Genomic DNA, 7,312 nt, shown 5'->3' with positions numbered 1-7,312 from the left:
CCCTCTGGGACTGCTAACAAAACCATCACCATTAAACACCAATGCCTCTTATTTTCCATAATATCTATAAGCTGTGCTGTGGTCTCAGCTGAAGAAAGGAAGAGCTGAAGCCAACAGCAAGCTTTCAACTTCACACAAAAACAAGTTACTGAACAGACAGAGCACAGATAAGCCTTAGAAGAGTTACAGAGACAGGGACATGGAGGTTGAAAATCCCTTCTGTGCCTCGGGAAAGAACAGGCAGAAATGGTCTGGTGAAAAAGCAGGACTCACAGACATGCTCAAGCATATTCCGTGTCACTCACACAAACTGCAATTTTTCACCTGTTTCTGCCGCAGGCAAAGATCTAAGCAGCAGCAGCACACACTATGATGCCCTTGCTGGTCCTGGAGGTTTCTGCTGCCCTCCTGAGGCCTCACTCCATGCTCCCAGCCCCTACTGCAGGCTTCAAGGGTCTGGCTAAGGCTTTCCTTGCCACAGCCTACAAACACCCCCATCCTCCTGGGCTGCTCCTCTCTCCCAGTTCAACACAACACATAAATAAGCCAACAGCCCATGCACACCAGATCCTTTCTCTAGCAGGATCTGTGCCAGAACAACACTCAGGTGATGTGTTTTTCACTTACAGCGGGACCAGCAATGGAAACATCAAACAACACAGTTTCAAGGCTGTATCCTACCTCAGTGCTCCTTGTGGAAAGTAGAAGATTGACAGCAGAAACTCTGTCTCCCTGTATTTCAGAGCGAAGAAGATCTGGAATGAAATCAAAGAGGACATTTCAAATTTAAGTCAAAATGTGAAAGCTCTTTTCATACTAAAAGGCTTCAGGAAATTCACACCTACTCCTCTTCCATGTCACATTGTTTGTCTTGCTGCTATATTCCAGGAGGAACCAAAAGGCAGCAATCAGAGCTCAGAAGGATGATGTGAATACAGTGATGAGCAAGCCATGCTGCCAAACCTACTCTGCTCTTGACCTGGCTAATTTGCCAACTTGCTGATTAACACTGGTACAGCATCTGTCACCTTCAAATACACTTTGGGCCCTGAAATGCCATGCTAAAAATCCAAGTAAATTCATATCCTTCCCACTGAAGCACTTGTATTTATTTCACTGAGTGATGTTCAGAGGTTCCAGCTCCAACTACATGCATCATCTTTTGGCTCCCCTGTAAGAACTTGGGATCTAGCCCCTAAAGGAAATCAGCAGCCCCGGGATAGCAGGAGCAAGAGAAGTAGATAATTCTCTCATAACTTTACCAAGGGTCACAATTCCCAGGGCTAAGAAAGGCAACTGAAGTACACCCTTTTCAAAAGAAAACTAATGCAACATATCCACTGAGCAAGGCTTATGAGCAAGGCTGGAGGCCATTCATTTCCTTTCTGTTTACTGACTCAAACTTTCATATTAGACTTACTTTTTGTTAATCTCTGTCACCAAAGACTTTCTATTTTTGCAAAGGTTTAGCAGACAGCATATTGTTCTCAAGCAGAAGAGGCTTGTTTACTACACTATCAAAGAAGTTCAAAGCTTCTCAGGCAATAAGATGAAAAAGCAGATTTTGCTTCTTATTAGTGCTCTCTACGTGATGCACATTTTTCATTAGGTCACATTTATTACCACCGAAAAATGTCTGTGCCTTAAAAACAAAAACCCAACAAGCAAGTATGAAGTACCTTTCAACTCCAGCACCTGTGCCAAGAGTGCATCATCACCAGCAAAGAGAAAGGAGAGCAAACTGATACAGGCCATGGGGACACGTGCTCTTCCCTGGAAACAGAAGGGTAAAGACAAAATAAAAAACTGTTGCTAGAACGCACCTTGTACCCAATTGCGGAATCGATGTTGCAGCTGCTGCTGGTCCCTAGAAGTGCCATAAATGGGTAAGTGAAACAACTTCTATCAAAAGATTGCATGCACAGACACACATTTTCCATGCAATACATACAGTGCATTCAGCTAAAAAACTTCTTGCATGAAGCAGATCACTTTTTCATAAAAAGGAAAATGTACTAGTTCACGTGCTTTTCACTTCTCAATGCATGAGACCAGGCCACAGATTTAAAGAAAAAGGAAACATTAACAGCAGCTTCATGCCAAACCTGCATCACTGAGCTTCCTCACTTGCGCATTGCTTAGCCAGTTCTCAAAATGACCCGAAAAAGAGGCGAATGTAAGACTACCAACACCAACAGAGGCACACGTGCTGGAGCAGCGAAAGCCTGATGGAACAGCAGCACAGGATAGGGCGGCAGAGCACGGACTCACCCTGGGGCCGAGCCCCGGAAGGCCTCTTCCATGCCTGCAGACATTCCAAGATGTCTCCATGGGCACGGTGCTGCCTGGAAGGGGAGCAGGGAGCACCGGCTCCCAACACGGGAACCCTGGCCCGGTCCGGCACCTTTAGCACAGCAGCTCCTGCACAGCCAGGGCCGCTGCTCTGAAGTGCCTGCAGCAGCAGGGTCCCGGCAGAGAGAGGCGTCCACGTCGCTGCCTGTCGGCGCCCGCCCGAATCCTGCTCGCCCGAGGTGCCGCTGAGCCCATACCTTGTGTCCGTATGCTTGGAAACGCCACGGGAAATTGCCCCGGGGGGAATCGGTGTCAGAGTTACGCTCAGGCAGTCCACTAGACACGCCTTGGGGGTCCTTGCTTTTTCCCGCCCTTTTTACCACCGTCTTTAGAAGGTCGGGCGCGTGGTGACCGTGCCGCCATCTTGGGAGTGGCATAACATCGTTTCCGCCCTTCCCAGCACCATCTTTGGTACTGGCAGAGGCCACATCCGGCCTCCATGCCAGCTTTGTTGTGGTCCCTTGATGGTCTCTCCCGACGTCGTTTCTCTAAGTGACCCTCCTGAATCCGGACCCAACGCCGATCCCACGCTCTTGGCGCGATTTTCCGCTGTCTTTCCCAGCACACGGGCGCAAGCGACGGGGTCAGTGGCGCCGGAAACGGCTCCAGCCGCCGCTCGAGCGGCGGCATTCTGCAACGCCACCGCCTCTCTTGGCCAGGGTCCTGCTGGGGCTGCCAGATGGAGTGTGCCACCGTCCCTCATGGCAGGGTGCCAGTGCCCGGTGGCTCCTGCTGTCCTGACAAGCGCCGCGTCCACCGAGCGCCTGTGCTGCCGGGGCGCTGGCTGGGGGGATGGCTGCAGTACCGCTCCGTGTCCACACGGCGGCAGCACTGACGCCGAGCTCAGCCCGGGCTGCGGGGCTCTGAGGGTGCACAAACGAGAGTCCCGTCCTTCAAAAACTCCTCCAACAGGAATGCCCAAAAAAACCCCGACCAAAACTAAAAAAAACAAAACCTGCCTCGAAAGAAATAAAAACAAACCAAAAAACCCCCATTAAATATAAAAAAAAACCTATATAAAATTTTTTCATATTTAATTTCTACTCAAAATGTAGACATATATTATATTTATTTAATTTCAATTATACCATACACACACAATATTATTTTGCTATTTATTATATACCGAATCTTTATACTACAAATACTCATTTCTATTTTCTGTCTATTTACATCTTTCTATAGTTGTATGTTTATAATTCTATTTCATAAAAGGCGCTTCCTCTAACCAAATCGGAAAAAAAAAACCTCAAACCTTTCTTTTCAGCTATTAGTAAATACATTTTTCAATTTATATTTTTCATATTTATGTATGCAAATTTATGTATGTCATTTATATATAGGTATATAGAAGTATCCTATAATATATAGGATATTATAGGTATATAATATATATTATTATATTATGTATGTATATTATATATACATATATTATATATATTACAACAAAAGGATATCTATTATTTCTATTATATCCTACATATATATTTATTCATACCTTATATTTATATATATATACTTACATATCTTTATCTATGCATATTTACCTTTATAATTGTATATATTTATTGTATATATTTATTGTATATTTCTATATTTTTTATTTTGTTTATATTTTTTATAAAACATCTGCCTCTAAACAAATAAAACCAATTAAACATTTAAACTACACTAAAATATTTTTATATTTCTAGTCTCACATTTCTAGTTTTACATTATATATTATATTTGCATTTTTTAAGTACTATATCTTTCATATGAGTCTGTTACTTGTATGTTTCTATTTTACATTTCTACAAATATCTTGATATTTTTCTATTTCCATTTTTCTATTTTTTCTATTTTATATTTATATCATCTATATAACCACCCCCCCCCCCCCACCAAATAAATACCAATAAAGCATTCCTTTTAAGCTATATTGAAGTACTTAACAGGAACACGAGCGAGGCATGGACAGAAAGACTGAGTGCCAAACACACAAACCTCTGGGGCTCTGAAGGAGTTGTTCTGCCTTCTGGGGAAACAGTTGTTGAAGTTCTTGTAGCTGAGTTTTCAAATGCCTCATGGGTTGCACAAAGTTGGGAAAGCTGAGGTTTTATCTTGTTACTACTGCTCCGGGGCTGCTGCAATTGTAGAAAACTGCCCTGTGGCTGGGAGAACAACGTCTCCCTCCCTCCCAGCCCAGTTGTCCCTCCCAGAGCTGTCTGTGCCAGGCTCCTGGAAGGTTTCCTAGCTGTTTCACTAGTTCAGGGATGCTTCTGTCCATACTGTCAAGACTGGCATGGCAGGAGCCACTGGGAACAAAGGCGCCGTGGCCATTCGGATGCTGTTTCACACCTCCAGCCTTTGCTTTCTGTGCAGTCCTTTGGCCACAGGGAAAAACTGCCTGGGAAGGGCTCTGAGCTCTCCCTGGAGTCTTCTCTTCCCCATTACTCACCCCTCTCTTGACTCTACCAGTGATCAGCACTGGGAGATTACCAGAGTAATGGACAGGTTTGGAGAGCTTTTAACCGGGAAGAAGTGCAGCAATCTCCAGGAAATCCAGCCCTCCCTGGGAGGTAGCAGAAGAGATTTCTAACCATCACCATCTACCACATGGCAAAGGTCAAGAATTTACAGACAACATGCAAAACTGGGTTTGACTTTCACTGCCTCAGATCTTCCCACTTGCACACATTTCCTGCTCCTATGATCTGACAGAGCTGCTCGGTCATATTTTATACTCGCAGATGATTTCTGAATTCAAACTGGTATTAGAAAAAAATTTATTTTAACTAATTAAATCTTGGCATTGAATGGTGTGCACAGAAACCTCAAATCACTCACTGACACCTTAAGAAGGCGCATCTTGTTTCTGAAACTTCACCAGATTCCCAGATGTGCCACAGAAGCCGGAAACAGCAAGGCCAGCCAAGGCTCCCCACTCAGAGCAGTTCAAAACTCCAGTTCCTAAGCTGCCAGCCTAGTTCCTGCAGAGCAACCTCCTAAAAAGAGGAAATGTGAATGTGAAAGCTATTCCTAAACAACAAAGTTTGCATGCAACAGGCTTGGAATTCCTCCAAATCTAAACTCCTTGATCCTGCACATACATTATCTTCAATGACATGCCTGTCTCTTCCCATTCCTGCACCAGACTTCCACCAGATAAGTCCCACCTCACAGTTCAGGACAGAAGGTTTGAAATCCTGAGCATCACTTTTGCTCTGAGCCCACAAATCCACACCCAAAAGTTACCTGACTCTGACAGGAGCTGCATTGGCTTGGATACTGCCAAAAACGCTCCCTCACCTGCAAGCATTGCATAAGGGACTGGGATGTACAACAGCCACCGGTGCTCCATTCCCACTTTGTTTGCATCGGGATCTGGTGAATCCTTCCACACACCAAAAATGGGAGCAAGGTCATCCTGGAGTACATCTTGAGAAAAGAAACAACAACAACAACAAAACAAAAAAGATCCACAAAGCCAAAAAAGCACACCTCCCAAACAAAGAACAAACCAAGCTTTCCAATTAAACTGCATTACTCATATCCTGCTTTTTGTCCAATGATCCCTCTTTTTCCCACTAAAGCCAGAACCCTTTGGTAAGACTTCAAACTGTGATTACTTCCTTACAAAAGCAGCCTCCAAATTGTTCTCACATGGCTTCTAAGGCTATCCCAGACTGCATCCTGGGACAGGACAGGATGGATATATGAGGAATATATTCCCTCTGCTGCCAGCTGCACACTGGTAGCAGCTGGTACAACACCAACACTTCTAAGGCACCCAACCCAAGTTACCCCCAGCGTAATAATCCAAGGTCTCCAAATCCATGCTGTAGAACACAGTAGGGAACAAGGCATGTGGACAGATCAATCATCTCCAGAGGAATGTTCTGAGCTGCTTTGCCACATACCTTGAACCCTGTCCGCTTTACCCAGTGCAATATTCAAACCCAGCCCTGGTCACTGTGCTGGTCACAACACAGCAGCTTGTCTTCCCCAAATCCCAGCTTTCCATGGCTTTGGTGGCCTGAAACCTTCTCTGCATGGATCCTCAGCCCACCTCCCTTGCACTGCTCCAAGGCACTTACCACTCAGGCAGTGGGCACTGGCTGAGGCATGGCTGGCTGTGCTGCTTTGCCACCTTGCTGCTCTGAAATGGGGGTGGTGGGCAAAATCTCTTCTTTGGGTTCCACAATGCCTGACAAAAACCCCGGAACTGGGACTGTCCACTACTAAACTCTGGTGATGAAAAGCACCTCATCAGCTGGGTCTGAGGAAAAACAAACCAGCTGAGGGCAAAAAACCCAACCCATTGGCTGGGGACTTTGTATTCTCATTTTAAAAATTAGTTAAAACACCTGAAAGGCAAAAATCCTGCTCACAAGGCTAGAAGCAGTCAGCACACACGCTCGCACAGGCAGACACGAGCAGCAGCAGACAGACACAAACTCTCACAGACACACATGGACACTCACGCGCTCCCACTGTCACACACTCCTCAGCTGACATGCTGACTGCAAGCCCTGCTTGAAACACTACACCGAAGAGGATGCTTCAACACATCTTCCAGCTGCTGCTCTTCAACATCAAATGGTAGACTCCAGGAAAATTGGTAGCATCGGTGACTGCAGAGATAGGAACTCATTTCAGGGACCTGTGAGACAACAGGAGGTGGTCAGCAAGTGGCTCCCTGACAGCTAGAGGTTATCCCCACACGTTTGCTACCCCAAACCCCATAGAACAGAGATGAACAATAAAGTTTTGTAACTGTTCCACGTAATGGTGACCACGTACCAGAGCAGGGACAGCACTGAGTGTCAGTGGCACAACAAAGGTGCATGCAGGATAGGTACATACAGCATAGATACGTACAATAAAGGTACATGCAATGTAAGCCAAGACAGGTACACACAGTACAGGTACCTACAGTATAAGCCAAGGGAGGTACATACAGGATAAGTGAGGACTG

At 45.4% G+C, this 7,312-nt stretch overlaps 1 long non-coding RNA gene across 1 annotated transcript; it reads right to left on the bottom strand.

Annotated features, from left to right (window-relative positions):
- Positions 1-682: 682 nt before the first annotated feature.
- Positions 683-2,331, bottom strand: LOC117011363. Its single transcript, XR_004420935.1, has 3 exons — positions 2,272-2,331; positions 1,680-1,773; positions 683-755 (listed from the first exon to the last, which is right to left on the bottom strand). It is a non-coding gene; the product is annotated as an uncharacterized LOC117011363 (long non-coding RNA).
- Positions 2,332-7,312: the final 4,981 nt, after the last annotated feature.

This window comes from Catharus ustulatus, unplaced genomic scaffold, assembly GCF_009819885.2.
Source record: "Catharus ustulatus isolate bCatUst1 unplaced genomic scaffold, bCatUst1.pri.v2 scaffold_120_arrow_ctg1, whole genome shotgun sequence".
In the NCBI taxonomy this organism is placed as follows: Eukaryota; Metazoa; Chordata; class Aves; order Passeriformes; family Turdidae; genus Catharus; species Catharus ustulatus.
Note: the sequence above shows the minus strand (reverse complement) of the source record. Positions and strands in the feature narration are given on the sequence as shown.